This window comes from Alexandromys fortis, unplaced genomic scaffold (genome assembly GCF_014885135.2).
Source record: "Alexandromys fortis isolate MF-2015 unplaced genomic scaffold, M_Fortis_MF-2015_v1.1 scaffold_18, whole genome shotgun sequence".
NCBI lineage: Eukaryota > Metazoa > Chordata > Mammalia > Rodentia > Cricetidae > Alexandromys > Alexandromys fortis.
The window spans coordinates 3,909,947-3,925,641 of NW_026067897.1; the positions used below are offsets into that span (position 1 = coordinate 3,909,947).

General features: G+C 39.3%; 1 pseudogene; it reads left to right on the forward strand.

The window, feature by feature from the left end:
• The first annotated feature begins 9,156 nt into the window (after positions 1-9,156).
• LOC126514604 (60S ribosomal protein L24-like) lies at positions 9,157-14,841 on the forward strand (annotated as a pseudogene).
• Positions 14,842-15,695: the final 854 nt, after the last annotated feature.

A 15,695-nucleotide genomic window follows, 5' to 3' on the forward strand; every position in this document is an offset into this window, starting at 1 on the left:
CAAGATTCTTCCTGGTTTAATTATGCCTCAGGTTCTGAAGATGCGTCAACTCCTTACACAGGGAATTTGACTTGCATTGATCAGGGGAAGGAAAAAAAAAGGATAACGATGTCCATGTGTCTATTAATCATTTATCTGACCATCACCATGGCTCTTCTTTCAGGCAAAAACAAGGAACTTATGGACTGCATATGAGATGACCCCCAGTAAAATAAAGTAACTCCAAATTGGCTCTTTGTTTATTGCAAACAGGAAGACAGAGAACTCTCATTGCGCAGAAGGAATAAGAACCCTTTGAGACAATGGTGAAGAAAATTGCTAGAAAGAGCAGGCAGTCTTCCCAAGAGCCTGACTGGGCAACGTAACATTTCATCCAGCTTAGGGAAAAAAAAATCAATTCTTTAGCTTACCCTTGCAACTTTAATTGTGAGGCTGGTTATATCAGAAGAGGAAAAATGACACTAGATGTGAAAATGTGTAATTTACTTTGATAATTGAATATATATATATATATATATATATATATATATATATATATATTTGAATATATACATATGTATCCCCATTGAAAATATGGCATCCTTTTCATTTGGGTTCTGAGCATGTGTTTTCAAACAAAGCTCACATACATACATACATATTTACATAAGATAGTGTTTTATAAAAAAGGTATTTTTAAAACAAAGCTTTCCTTTGGTCTACAATATCAGGGTTCTCAAAGGCTACTGAATTACAAATCCTATTTTATGAAATTTTATTTTCTTGTTTTGAGTCTATGGGGAAGTAGATACAGTACCCAATATCACTGTATTTCTTAGACTCCAAAGACTAAACTAAGAAATGATATATCAACACAGATGACCATGCTACATGGGCCTCATTTTCCAGAAATGTAAATTTTGTTGCCAAGTTTAACTAGTTCTATGGAGTTATCTGATGTCTACTCTCAATGGATATTACTAGATATGAGTTTCAAATGTCTAAGTTCCCATGTCCAAGAACAGTAACTCACTTCATGTTGTGGTACTATCGCACCCCATTTTTCCTATTTCCAATGAAAATAGGTTCTTCTTACATCTGTCAGAATGGCCAAGATCAAAAACACAGATGACAACTTATGCTGGAAAGGATGTAGAGTAAGGGGAACACTCCTACATTGCTGGTGGGAACGCAAACTTGAACAGCTGCTTTGAAAATCAATTTGGTGATTTCTCAGAAAATTAGGGAACAACCCTACTTCAAGACTCAGCAATACCGCGGTTGGCATATATCTAAAGGATGCTCAATCACACCACAAGGACAGTTTCTCAACTATGTTCATAGCAGCATTATTCCTAATAGTCAGAACCTGGAAACAATCTAGATGCCCCCTCAGCTGAAGAATGAATGAAGAAAATGTGGCAAATTTACACAATGGAGAACTACTCAGTGGTAAAAAAAAAATAATGACATCTTGAATTGCAGGCAAATGGATAGATCTAGAAAAAACCATATTGAGTGAGGTAATCCATATCTACCTCATTCATAGGTGGCTTTTACACAAAAAGCCAAGAAAAACCAACCTACAGTCCACAGTTCCAGGCAAACTAGACAACATAGAGACCCCTAAGAGAGACATACATGAATCTACATAGGAAGGGGGGAAAACAAGATCTCCTGAGTAAATTGGGAGTGTGGGGGTCATGGGAGAGGTAGAACGGGACAGGGAGGAAGAAAGGGGATTGGAGAAAAATGTGTAACTCAATAAAAACAATAAAAGTCTAAAAATTAAATAAATTAGTATAAAGAAGCTAAAAAAATAAAATATTTTCTCTCATATAATACATCTGTACCACAGTTTCTCCCCCTTCCACTCCTCCCACCTACCCCATTTCCTCTCTCCCCCAAATCCACTCCCCTTTTATTTGCTTTTCAAAAAGAATAAGTCTCTAAGAGACAACAGTCAAACAGTACAAAACAAGATACAATAGACAAGGCAAAAGCCCCTGTATTGAGACTGGACAAGATGACCCAATAGAAGGAAGAGTCCTGAGAGCAGGCAAAAGAGATAGACTTGCTCCAACCGTTAAGCGTCCCACAAAGCCACCAAGCTAACAGCCATGATTTAAACACAGAAGACATGGTTCAGGCTCATGCAGGCTCCATGCTTTCTGGTTCAGTTTCTGTGAGTCCATATGAGTCGTGCTCAGTTGATTTGACAGGCCATGCTCTCCTAGTGCCCTCTGTCCCCTCTGCCTCCTACAATGTTTTCTCTCCCTCTTCTGCAGGGTTCCCCTGTCTCTGACGGGAGGGACCTGATGGATAGCTCCCTATAATGCCTGGCTGTGGGTCTCTGCATCTGATCCTGTCTGCTGCCAGAGGCCTCTCTGATGACAAGGGGACCAAACACTGACGTGGGAATAGAGGAGAATACCATGAGAAATCATTTGTTTCATTGATTGGTTTCTGGTTACGTCTGGTTCTATCCTAGGTCTCTGGGCTCTCCCCTTATAGGAATACAATAACTGACCTGTTTTTAAAAAGACAAACTGGTGATGTGAGAGAAGAGCTTAAAAACAGGGAAGGAAAATCAAATAGCAGCAGCATGTTCCTTAAAGGACCCACTTAATGGGCAAAGCTGAAACTGAGCCGAAGTCCATTGTTAATAAGGAAAACTGGACGGTGTTAGACTGCATGGGACTTTGCCTTCATAGCAGCTTAGTGTATTTGATGTAATAAATTCTCACTTTTCTGTGTTAAATTCTTTCATACAATGGAAGCTTATAAAAGAGAATACAGACTGAGGAGTAAGTTGTATAATGAGATTTAATCTATGTAAAATATGTCCCAGAAGAAAAGTCCTTTCCTTTGATCGTCTCTCTTGAAACAAGATGCCCTGCTGGAAACCACAATAAAATGAGAGCTTGGGAAAAAAACTCATCTGGCAAGGAAGGTTGATCTTAATATAAAAGTTCACCATGTCTACGATCCTGGGGTGGGCTTAATTAATGTCAATGAAATCTCCCAGACTCGCTGAAGCTTAAAGGCAAAATAGCCCAGAGAATTTCCCTTGGCTTCCTTTCTGAAGTATTTGAGACTGGAGACACCTGCCCAGCATGCCCTACCGGCATGCTGCACATGTGTCCATAGGGGTGGGTGGCCCAGCCACACATAGTAGGCTTCTGTTACGTTATGAAAGGCTCTTTATAAAAAAATATATTCATTCAAATGGTTCATATATCATTTTATCTTGGTTATCAGCATGCCTGAGTGTCAGCAGAAAGATCTCACTTTTTCGTAAATAGATGTGGTCAAGTTTCTGTCTTGCAATTGGCTTCTGTTGTTTACTTTTAAGCTGAATAAAGTATGTAGCTCTGTCAAGCTCAACTAAAGAACATACCTAAACAGAATCTTCAGATTTTTCTTTTCTTTTTTCTCACTAAAACTGAAGTCCATTTTAAACACTTCTTCCTTAGATTAAGAGACTTTATTTTTCTTCTAAATATTTACTCCATTCCATTTCATTCAGATCCACTGAGATTCCAAGCCTCCTGTTATAAACAATACGCATGTCAACACAATGTCGAGCTTGTTGTACTTGCTTATATACAACAAGATTTGCAAAGAACTAATTCACAAGTACAAAAAATAACTTACTCCAAGAAAGAGCATCATTTATGCCTAAATGGACAGTTAACATTGATTCACTGACTTGAAAGGGATACTTTTATCCCATAAATATTAAGTATGGATCTGAAAAATGGCACACACACACACACACACACACACACTTCATTAACATTAGGCAGCTGTGTAACACCCAGGGAAGCAATGGCATCTGCTTCCTATCCTTATCCTAGAAATGATCATTTTCATCAGAATTCTCTTTCAAGTTTCTCTCACCTTTGCATTTTACAGGTGACAGTATTTTGAGCCTACCTCTCACTTTCAAAGCTTTGTTAGGCAGATTTCAATTTTTCTAAATATCTCAGGGATACACAGCGGCTTGAAATAGGGTGTGATTGCAGTATGGTTCTGTGCTACTTTTGTAGTTTCTAAGACATACTAACACTATTTAATTAGCTAAAATTTCTCCTCTCTTGAGAACTGGAACCTCAATGAAATGTCAACAGTACTGTCAGTCTGCTGCAGGCTAAACTCATTACACAAAAACTCAAGGTAAAAATAGTCCAAGGATTCTTTGTCATAATATTGAGGCCTACCCCTATGCCAAAGGAACCCAGAAATGATTCTATGAAAATGCCAAATTAGAAAGAAGATCTAATAAATTATCTTAGCACTGGCAATAACTGCTCACTCCTTGCATAGAAATTTATCTAATTAGTCAAATAGCATCAGGTTTTGCCTGGAAGTATCTGAGTACCATGCTTATTGCTTGATGAATTGAGTTCTGGGCAGGTATTCCTTATTCTATTTTTCTCATTTAATAAAGAAAAAAATTGAGACAAAGTATAGCTAAAGATTGAACAAAAATCCTTATATCTGAATTATGGGAGATTTGGCATCCATAGGCTCATTACCGAGAATAATAAAATTTGGCATTTTCTATTGTCTGAGTGTTTATAAAGGCTAAACTTCTTGATTTATTTAAGTAGATGATAGCAAAGAGCAAACTACAAAAACAAGTGCTATATACTGAAGGTATGTGAGTTGCCTCCTTCCCAAAGATAATGCAAATTAGGAAGTATGTAAAGCTTTGTCTGCACCTGGGATCTTTAATGAGGATAAAGAAAAATCAGACAGAGATTCTCCTGGGGAAAGAGAGGATCGTTATTTGAATAACCTGCAGTGAATTCTAATCAATGCGACGTGACTTTGAAAATGAATGTGGTCTTTCAAGCCGCTGTACTTGGGCTGTGATATTAATCATAACTTCATGGTACAGTAAAGCTTATGACAAACGCTTATCCAGTGGACTAGAAAAAAAAAAACCTGGCTTGGATGTGCCAAGAAAATGTAGAAATAGAATGATTCTTTTCTGTTCCTCATTGCCAGCCCTTTATTGGCTACTATATTTGTTGTCTTCCTTCGATTATCTCAAAAGAGGTTGATGTGAATTGCATGTCATAGACATAATAGTTTTCTTTATTTCCAAAGGTGACATTTTACATGTAGCTTGTTTCCTCACACAGTCCTGGGAGTGTTATTTAGCATTAAATGATACCAGGGAACCGGTGTGCGTCTGGTAAGGATGCATTAAGCAGAATAGCAAACCTGTGAGACAAAGACAGGAATTTTATCTCTGCCCATTAGAGCTCTGAATTATCTGTAAATGCACCCTGGACCTGAAGAAGGTTTGAGTATAAACACAGAGGTCTCCTGGTAGGCTAGAGAGAAAAGGATGCTGACTTAAATAATCATTTTAAAAAATCAGTCATCAAGTGCTTTATCACTTAAAAGAAAATGTAATTAGTTTTTGACAAGTTGACATTAAAAGGCTTATTACAGAATGCAATGCGTTAAAGCTCAAATCTCAAGAATACATGAGAAATTAAGATGATAAAGTAAACATCTTAGGATAATTTAAATACTCTTTGGTCTGGAAGTAATTCTATGGGAGATGTGGAGTGCATATTTTCCTTGGCTTGATGGAAATGGTCTTCAATATTGGGAGCTGTCATTCTGGTCATTGTTGTGGCTCTAATGTTCTTAAATGAACTGCCCATGATGACACTCACAATGCTGTTTAGAATATAGCATGGCCATGCAGATGGTCTGTCCCAAAGACAAACAGAATACTTGAAGTGTATATTCTCACAGAAGAAGGGATTCTCAGTTCCGGGTATGATAGACTCAAGACAGTCCACTGAGTCTTAAGGGCTGCCCAGCAAGACAGATCAGTTCTAAATTTATTCCTCCCTTATTTTTTTTTTTTTTTTGAGACAGCATTTCTCTGTAGCTTTGGAGTCTGTCCTGGATCTAGCTCTTGTAGACCAGACTGGCCTCAAACTCATAGAGAACTGCCTGTCCCTTCTTCTCAAGTGCTGGGATTAAAGACTTGTACCACCACCTCCCAGCCCTCCCTTATTTTTTAAAATAAAATCCTTGGAAATAGAAGGTTTCATGAAACATCGTTTATTTTTTGTCTTGCTTCAGGGCAGGAGGCAAGTTATCACAGACATACAAATGGAATATGTATCAAATGTAAAAGAAATATGCATGCATACATCATCTTACATGTCAACATGAGCAAAATAAATATGACATTTATATAGAAGGTATATAATGTACAAATGCATACGTATATGTGTAGATATGATGTCGGTAAATAGGTAGATCACACATAATACGTCACATCATCTATGATCCTTAATACAGATTTTGTCTAATGAATGCCTGAATAATTTTCACTAATTACCCCTAGTCAAAGTCATTAATTTTGCAATTCTAAAATTTGCATTTACATGGGATTTTTAAACTTCTAACCCCAATGCTGGTGTTTTCCAGCAAGCTTTGGCTCCTTTAATGTGCTAAGAAAGAAGAAAATCTATGAGGTTCACATTTCTTTTATTCCCTTTCAGATATGAAAATTCAAGGTTTGTGCTCATACGTTTGAGCCACTGGATTCCCAGGTATTTCTTTTAATGTTATTGCTGTATCTTTGATGAGGTTTCTAGATGTGATTGGCCCTTGAATCAGTGCACTGGGTGAAACAGATTGATCTGCCTATTATGGATGTGTGTCTTGACCTGTTTTCTATTACTATGTCTAAATACCACAGGCTTGTCAACTTATGAAGAACTGAGAAGTTCAAGGTTAAGAGGCTTCACCTGGTGAAAACTTCCTTGCTATTGGGGACTCTACATTGTAGGTCATTATCTGGTGAGATGACAAACTGGCTTTGAAAACAGATCCATTCAGCTACCCATTAAGACGTTAAGCCATTGATCCATGAGTGTACTAGTGTATTTATGAGGAGTAAAGCTCTCATAACCCAATCGCCTCATAAAAGGGCCCACCTGACACTACCTGTTAATATTTTACAAAGGGAATAAAATTTCAACTTGAGTTTTGGCAGGGACATTCAAACTCAAATTCAGTCATGGACTTTGTTTAGATAATGGATTGAATAAAAAAATACAGAGAAAGGGGGAAAATTATGGGTCTCCATCTCTCTCTCGCTCCCCTTCTTCTCCCTTCCTACTTTCTTCACAGCTTTGGGAAGGAACATTAGTCCTCTCTTTTTCTCAGATTGAGATTTACATCCTAAATATCTTGGTTCCCTGAGATTTAGACTCAGACTGGAACTATATGCACAGACAAATGCATGTGTGTTTATGTGAGAGTGTGCATGTGTGTCCTACTGCTTCCCTTCCTCTTAGAAACTCTGGTAATTATTAGTGTCTCCGGAATAGGTATTACTTTCTCAATGTATTCCAAGCTGTGAGTGATGGAACCTTGAAAAATATCTGTTCCTTTAACTTTACTACTTCAGGTGTTCAAAACCCAAACATAATGAGTTGTAACTTACATGCTTCCAAATTTGGTGCTTATTAGTGAATTTGCTTCATTGCACAGAGCCCAGCATAATCCAGTTTTAGGACCTATCCTTGCTGTAAGACATCTTGTGCCTGTTTATAATTTATCTCTGTTTCTCCCTTCATCCCTAGGCAACCACTAGTCTATTTCTGTCTCTGTAGGTTCGCCTTCCTGGATATTTTATATAATGGAGTCATACAGTATGAGACCCTTTGTGTCTGTGTTTTCCCACGCCTCACAATGTGTCGAAGGCTCCTTCTCGTCTATACCTTATGCTTCTGTAATGTCAATCCTCCTCTACATTCTACTCGTTGCTTCATCTCTATTTTGAGTGATTTCTATTTTGATCTTGACTTAAAATGAGAGACAAAATGTTGTACCATAGTAATACAAGGGGAATGATACAGAGGCTTGCAGAAGAAAAAATGATTCCATGAGGAAGGCAATTCTTTCTTCACAACCTCACTTGTTACAATGATGGTCACTGAGAAAACCCAGAGGAGACAATACTTCCAAATAGCGCTTGTCAATCCCCCAAATTGGTAGCTTGTTATCATTTATGATATAACAAAATGAAATTAATGACTTAGTTTTTAAAAATACAATAGGCCTTGCATTCAAGGAATCCTCAATTTAGGTCAGAAAGATAGACCAATCGTCTCAACCACAATAAGAAAATTGAGATGCATATCTTCAGATCACCATGCACGAGCACAATGCAAACTAAAGTTCCTATGCGTAAAGGGGCAATAAAAAAAAAAAACTTACCACCCATTCCCAAAATCCATTCAGGGGAACCTGAAGCAGTGGTTCACAAATCTAAGTTTATTCAGCTACCTAAGAAACTTGCATGGTGTCTTGAAATCTGCAGATACCATGGCTTACAACCTGAAACTAAATTACTAATACTAGTACTCTCAAGGTAATCAATGTGTATCCAGAAAATTAAGAGCCAGATTTTAGTGAAATAGTTGTTTAATTGTTGGCATAAGCATGGTGAACATTGAGACCCATGCACCACATCCTCAAGTACTATTAGGAGTTACAGATACTTTGAGATCCATCCTCTCCTCTCTGAGTTTACTCAGAGTCTTGAGCAAGTTTATGTTTTCCCCAGATTCTTTGTTGCTGGTTATGACACTGTGATGATTTCCTGTCCAGGACAACTGAAGAGAACTTTTTACTTCCTCTTCCCCCTTCCTCCTTTCCTATAAGCAGCCTGTATGAAAGGAAAGAGCAAGCCACACTAGGCATTGTAGTTAAGGCCAACACTAATGAGTTGTAAAGAATAAAGAAGAGAATTTGGGTGTTGGGTAATCTCATGAACTGCTGACCAGCTCATCTTCTTTTCTGAGACAAGGCTTTGCTAACCCAATTGGATCTGGGGTCTACTATGTGCTCCAGCCTGGCCTTGAGCTTGCGGTCTTCTTGTCTCTTCATCCTTAGTGCTGGGACTAGCAGCACGTGTCACCTGGCTTGTGCCTCAGGTTCTTATGTGAAGGAAATCAATTTTTTTTTCAATCATTGGTATTCATATCTCTTAAGTACTGAAACTGATAACCATCACACTAATCAAAATATCACTCACTGTTTAGAAAACTAAGGTATATGACTTTTGGATTTTGTAATTCCTAAGGTTTTTTTCCTCTCTGGACTCGTCATTTCTCTAAGGTTACGATGGTCTGTTTGCCATTCTCCCTCCAGCATCTGGCAGGACCCACCACAAAGGTCGAGCTGTGCAGTGTCAGCAGGTACAAGATCTACCCCAAAGACGGGCAGAGCTATGCCAGGGCCTAAGAGAAAGTCTGTTAATGCAAAATACAGGTCCTCATTCCCTGCCAACAGGAATCCAAGGCAGATAAGCTGGACTGTCTTTTACAGAAGAAAACACAAAACGAGAACAGTTGAAAGAAATTTTAAAGAAAAGTACCCATCATGCAGTCGAATTCCAAAGGGCCGTCTTTGGTCCATCTCTTTGGATATCATGGGCAAGAGGAATCAGAAACCAGAAGTTAGGAAAACTCGGCAAGAGCGGGTTATTGGGGCTTCCAAGGAGGCAGAAGTCTAAGCAGGTATCCAAGAAGATCCAAGAAGCTGTTGTGGAGGCCACAAAGACAGCACCTGAATAAAAGGTTGTGAAGCCTATGAAGGTCCCCACTCCCAGAGTCAGGGGAAATATTATCTTGGTAGATCAGGGTTTTAAATAAAGTTCCATCTTTAACTCTTAAAAAATAAAAAGACCCAAGTGTCTTGACTATATTGTTGGTAAGATTTTTTTTTTTGAGGAGACCCCAAATTTGGGGGTATGGTATGAAAACTCATAGGCAGGTGGTACAGAGAATCTAGAACTTGTATGGCAGAGATTTCCATTTGATCTGCCATTTCTTTTCCGGCTTTGTGAGTCTGAGATCACTGGCATGAATGGGTTCATAGCTAGTGAGTAGCCTTAGGCATCTTTGGCTTTTCCAGAGAACCATGCACACATTAAGCACTCGGTCGGGAGTAAGTGGTGATCTACCCCAAGCAAGTGACTCTTGCATTGTGTGAGTGCAGACATGAGATTTATAGGCTTAGCCACACTAGTACACATTGATGCTGGATCTCTTTTCCTACGAGAGATAAACGTGTGCCGTACCCAGCGGGTAGATAGGTGATTGATGGGTCCCTTCCAGATCTAAAAGAGAGAGCTCATGATTTCTTCCCGTTTAAACTCCATCTCTACTATTTTATTGTCGTCGATAAAGTACACAAAGTTTCAGTGCCCTTCATAACAGCGGTGCAGCCTATTGTTTTTCCAGCTTTCTCTAAATGTACTCTGACTTCCTGTCCTTTTATTTCCTGACCTTACATTCTGCTCCAGCTGTTTCCTCGTCTTGGGGACACATCTCCCTATCAAATTCCCATCCACTCTGCATGAGTGAATGCCCTTCAGTGTTATGATCACACAGATCCCCTGATGCCCAGGGAAATGAACAGCCATGATAGCTGTTGTATGTCATTCTAATGAATTTCGAATGGTGATCTCTCACTAAGAGACTTCATGAGGTACATCGCCAAGACAGAAGGCAGAGAAGAGCAGCAGCAACGCTTGCTGATAAGGGAAGGGTCAGTCCCTCGCTTTGGGTTGCTGATACCTGGTCAGAAGGGTCAAAGTGGACTACGATTGGAGATTTCCTAGCATAGACATTCATTATGGCTCTACTCCTATTAAAGTTGGTGTGAGTTCAGTCATCAGAATATGTTCCATGTACTCCCCTTCCTTGTCACTGCACCCAGAGACTCCCTGCTTCTCTCCGGCACTACTATCTTAGCCTTGACAGCTGTCCTCTGTCACCTGGGCTTCTCTGAACCACAGCGACAGCCTCCCTGCTAGCTGCTTCCCTCCCATCCAAATCTCTTCACAAGAATTAATTCTGCACGAGAGTCAGTGCGATTTAAATTCCTCTGACGACTTTCCATTGCGATAATCGTGATTGCTATTAACAGCCTGAATGATCTAACTTCTGCCAGTGCCTGTGACATCGCCTCGAGCTACACTGCCTCTGCCCACTACTCCCTAGTTACCCTGTCGACTCTGTAAACAGGCTGAACTGCCTTTGCCCCAGTCTTTGGAACCGAAATATCTTCTACCAAGAATTCCGCATCCTTGCTGCTTTGTGTGCCTGGTCTCTCCTTAACAGACAAGTCTCAATTCAAAAGCAATCTCTCACAGAGGCCACACTACTCCCTGATTAATGAATCCCTCTCGAATCCTACCAGAATCTTTCCCCAGAGAAACTGACATTATTTGACATTAATTTATTTTATTTGAACACATCATTAGATATCATCAAATTGCTGTAAAAGAAATGAGTTCTGTCTACTGGATAAAAACTGAAGCCCTTTAGTCAGTTTTTTTCAGACAAGTTGATGTTGTGATCTATGATGTTTCCTTTCCTGTCCTTTCCTTTCCTTTCCATTCCATTTTTCTTTTGTAGTTCTCTTCCTTCTTTCTCCTGTCCTCGTACTATTGTTCTATTGTTCTTATTGTTTTGATGGGTTTTGTTTCTTCTTCTTCTTCTTCTTCTTCTTCTTCTTCTTCTTCTTCTTCTTCTTCTTCTTCTTCTCCTCCTCCTCCTCCTCCTCCTCCTCCTCCTCCTCCTTCTTCTTCTTCCTCTTCCTCTTCCTCCTCCTCCTCCTCTTTTTCTTCCTTCTTCCGCTTCCTTCTTCTTTCTTCTCCTTCATATCATCTTTTTTCATTCTCCCCTTTCTCCTCCTCCTTCCATTTTTTTAGACAGACTCTCTCTAGAGCCCAGGCTGGCCTTAAAATCCCAGTGATCCTGCTTTACCCTGCTCAGTGTAGCATTACAGCTTTGTATCACCATATTGGCTCTGATATTTAACATTGATGTATCCATATTTAAGTTACCTTTTTCTGTGACTCAGTTTCCTAATCTACGAAATTCGAACACTAACAGCCCCTGACACATAAAGTTTTTCCTAGAATGAGCAAATTAAAATAGACAATGAAGGAGAAAAATGAGGAGCATTGTGTATAGTCAAAAATTCAATTCAAAATTTAAAGAGTTATGTTTAAATGCTAACTATAACTAGGGCAGAAAAGCACATGGGTAACTACATAGGTTCATCAAAAGAGATTGTTTTAGGTGAGGTCAGAATACTTAATGGTCTCAACAGGCAAAATATTTAGGTCCTTGAGTTGTCAAGGAAAGCTTTTCGGAGCTCTAATTTCACCTGCCTTTTTCATTACTTCATTTTCAAGAAAGTTTTATATGATCATTGTATGTAGTACTTTTTCTAGGTTCTAAATGGGTAGATCATAGAAAATGAGACAAAGATGTATTTCCAAAGTCTGAGAGAAGACAAGAACCATGAGGCAGTGACAAGAAGGTGCTTCCCATGGCTCTCCTTCTAGACAGGCATGCTCCCAGTTCTTACAAATTATACTTCTGGGTTTCAAGGCATTGGGTGAAAACCTATGGATGCCCTTGAGGAACAGAAACACCTTTCAGACAACCGACAGCCTCCATGCGTACATGTCAGGAGAGAATACAGAATTACTCATTCTACACAGCAGCATATGAAGAAATATGCTGCACATATGTATTTACACAAATGCAGAATTATAGACTTGCTCCAGAGGGGGAAGGAGGAAAGTGTTGAAACCTGATGGCACATCAAGCATTTCCTGAGGGAGGTTGTCTGTCAGTCTGTTTGTGCTGGCTGATTGAGAATCACATGTGGTTTTCAGATGTAGAAGAGAAAAAGTATTTGCCTTCAAGAATGGGAAATTTTTAGTATATTTCTCAATGTAAGCCATTTAGAAACCATACCATATTTCTAAGAAAACATCTAGGCATAGCATTGTAGCAAAACTTCTGAAGACCATCTGCTTAGTGGTGGTGGCATCTTCCTCCTCCTCCTCCACCTCCTCTCCCTCTTTCTCCTCCTTCTCCTCTTCTTCTTTCTCCTCCTCCTCTCCTCATTCTTTCACCTTTCTTTCTTCCATTGTTTATAAAAGATACGATTTGTTCTGGGTCAGGCTTTTACTTCTTTTTCCCTTCCTCTTTATTCTTTCTCCATGTTAGGAACGAGAGGGTGTGAAGCTGATTTTAACCATGTTTCCTTTCATCAATGCCAAATCTTTACGTAAGGATGGAGAATGGCAACACGATTTTGTAGCCAAAAAGTATAAAAGGGTAAAAAAATGACTGATGTTCTGCTGTTGGTCTTGGACAAAATCATGATTTACAGAAGTGTGAGTGGATAAGTAGATTAATTCTTCTGAAATTCTCCCAATCCACCCAAGTGGGAAAGAAAACTAAGCTCCAGAAAGGAAATGATGCTGCGTACTCACTATGTGTGTTAGTGTGGAAGCAAAGAAGACCAGGGGTAAAGGCTGCCTCTTATGTTTGGTCATTGTGCCACCCCGAGATTCAGAACCTAAAGGATCTTCTCGTACTCACCACTCTGTCCTAGACACACCGCTAGATGCATCTCCCAGCTCAGTGTAGTCACTGAGTTTTGTCTAACGACCACATCCACACTGATCCAGGGTTAAACTACCTTGCAATGTCAGATGAAGTTAAACTGTTCTGATAGGCTAGGCAATATGAGTTTGAGGTTATTGTGTCAGCTAGCCTTCCCTTGTGACTTTGAATTATTCTTGAACTTTCCACTTAGTTCTATGTGTAAACGAGACTGACATTGCTAAGCACTAAGGTTAGCAGAACCTCAATGGCTCTGGGCTCTTCTGGTCGTTTTCTTCTTTCACGTGTTTATATTTTTCATCATTATAGTAAAAGCAAAAACTTAGACCTCATTATCTGATACCCACTCTGATTGTTGGCACAAAACTGCAGAAAAACATTAAAATTTTCCAAGAACCATGGCTCTAAAAATGTCATTCCCAGGAAGGAGTAACAGAGTATTTTAAGTTCCTGATTCACTGGAAGACAGAATGCTGACCCCACAGGGTCAATCCGTTAGCAGAATTACATTAAACGAAAGCCAAAGAAGATCTCTTGCAGTCCTGAAGGTTGATGTAGATCACTGCTAAGTTTTCCAAAGAGTCTGTCACAGGGAGTTTAGACAAGTATGCTGCCCAGGGTTTCTCAGAAATTCTTTCAGGCTTTAGACTCTCCCCCAGTTTCATGCTTACAATGATTATTCAAATTTTCTCCTGTGTTTTCTTCTACTTGATTTCTGGTCCACAAGTTGCTGTTCACTTTGCTCTCCTAGCTCCACTGTTGTCACCCTGCTTAAGAAAAACAAAATAAAACAAAATAAAAACAACAAAAAAACAAACCAGAAAGATTTTTCACCCTACACAGTTAAAGCCTCAAGTTTCATGTGTGTTTTGTTTCGGAAAGGATGCCCTGCCCTGAAAAGCACGGTTTTAATCTTCCTACAATGACGTATTTTATAAAACATTCTGAGGGAATATTTTCAATGAGTAATATTCTCCAGATTAATACGTAGTGTGATCTTATGAACAAACTAGGTAACCCGAAAGAGGAAGACATTAAAATGGAAACTGAAGTCTCCGTCCTAGCAATAAGCAGCCCCGAGATGCTCTCTACAGTTAAAGTATAGTTGAGAATTCATCCCAAGCCAAAGGAATTGGTCTAGCAGTCATGTGCAAAAACTGTTAATCATAGTTTTCCTGTCAGAATAGTTGATCGCAGGAATGACCGGCCGGAAGGAGCCCTACAGTCTAGTTCTGCTTTGACAGAGTTCATACGGGGGAGTCTTGAAATAACACCTTGCTTCGGACTTGCCGTGATGCCTGCAGTTGCCACATTGATGACTACATCAGGTGAAGAGATTGTAAAAATGAAAGCTTTTACTCATGAGAGATAAATATAATTACCACGAATATCATTTTAGCCTTACCTTCAGGCATATTTGCTCAGCCTCTGAAGAGTTGCAGCGCTGGGTGATTGCCATGAGAAGAAGACGTGAACCACCAACTTGAGGTCCCATGGAGGAGGCAGCCAGGAACTTCCCACCTCAACCTCCTCCAACCGCTCATGCTACTATACTGGCAGCTGTGGAAAGTTGTGAAGCTGGAGACTGCACAGTCCTTCGCCAGCTAGAACATGATATGTGACTCGTTTGGATGCTATGCCTGACGCTTGTTCTTCTGTCACCTGAGCGCCGTGGCGATAAGGCACCTTGAGTAGGTTTATGCCATAGGTGTGGGACTCCCCACACTGAGGATGTCTTAGCCTTTTAAGGTTTATCTTTAGAGAGAGAAAGTCTCCTTACTGTTCTGGAGAACAGCACCTATTCTGACCTGTTTTCTGGAAGGAGACACTGGCTAAACCCTCCAATGCTGTTTCCTTATATAGAGGCTTCTTTGAAATCATGGTTGGAGCAAAATGGCAGTATTTCTGTTCACTCAATATACAGAAGTATTAGAAATTCATGGGAAAATCTTTCTTAAAAATAACACTGCCAATAAGGTATAAGTCATGCCACCTTGTCATTTAGCAAATTTCAAGCAAAATTGTATTTCTATTTGTTGTTGATAAAGTAGAAACAATAATCACTATGATTTATAGTTAGTATAAGAATTAAACAAAATGGTCTGTTGGCAGTAAAATATGTATCTAAATGTAACAATTTGCAACAATTTAGTATTAATATATGTTGTAATACATCATTGTAAAATATTTTTGTGTTGCTTATTAATTGAAATTGTATTTAACTTT